The following is a 498-nucleotide window of genomic DNA, read 5'->3' as shown; positions in this document are numbered from 1 at the left end:
TCTTGTCAATTTATGATCATGTTATTTGTTGTTGAACTGTATAGGCATAGATGGCATTGTCGTGGATGTAGCTTTCTTTATAAAACGATTGTGATACAAATGAACAGAAAGTTGCTGGTAAGATATATTGCTGTACGTACATATATTACAGGATTATTATCAGTTGTCCCATTGTCGGCCTGAAATGGGATATTATCAATTGCTCTATCACGGGCAAAAAAATGTAATACTATTGATTGCCTCATCAAGACTAGAAAGTATATGGAGTAGCTTAAAGTTGAAAAGATAACCATCCTTGGAGCTGTATCGTTTTGATCTGGCAAATGAATTATTTAAAGTCACCATTGAATGAAATAGTTTATGTATATATGGTATATTTTTTTTCAATGAAATCGTTATTTTGATGATATATGATATATATACATATATATTGGCTTATTGGATAGCCGGTATGTGATTTCATAGTATTTATGTTATTTTGGTATTTGATTATTTACT

This window comes from Phoenix dactylifera, chromosome 2 (genome assembly GCF_051530095.1).
Source record: "Phoenix dactylifera cultivar Ajwa chromosome 2, Ajwa_hap1_PhDact_Kaust_v1.1, whole genome shotgun sequence".
Classification (NCBI taxonomy): Eukaryota; Viridiplantae; Streptophyta; class Magnoliopsida; order Arecales; family Arecaceae; genus Phoenix; species Phoenix dactylifera.
The sequence above is the reverse complement of the archived record's forward strand: the minus strand, read 5'-3'. Positions refer to the sequence as shown.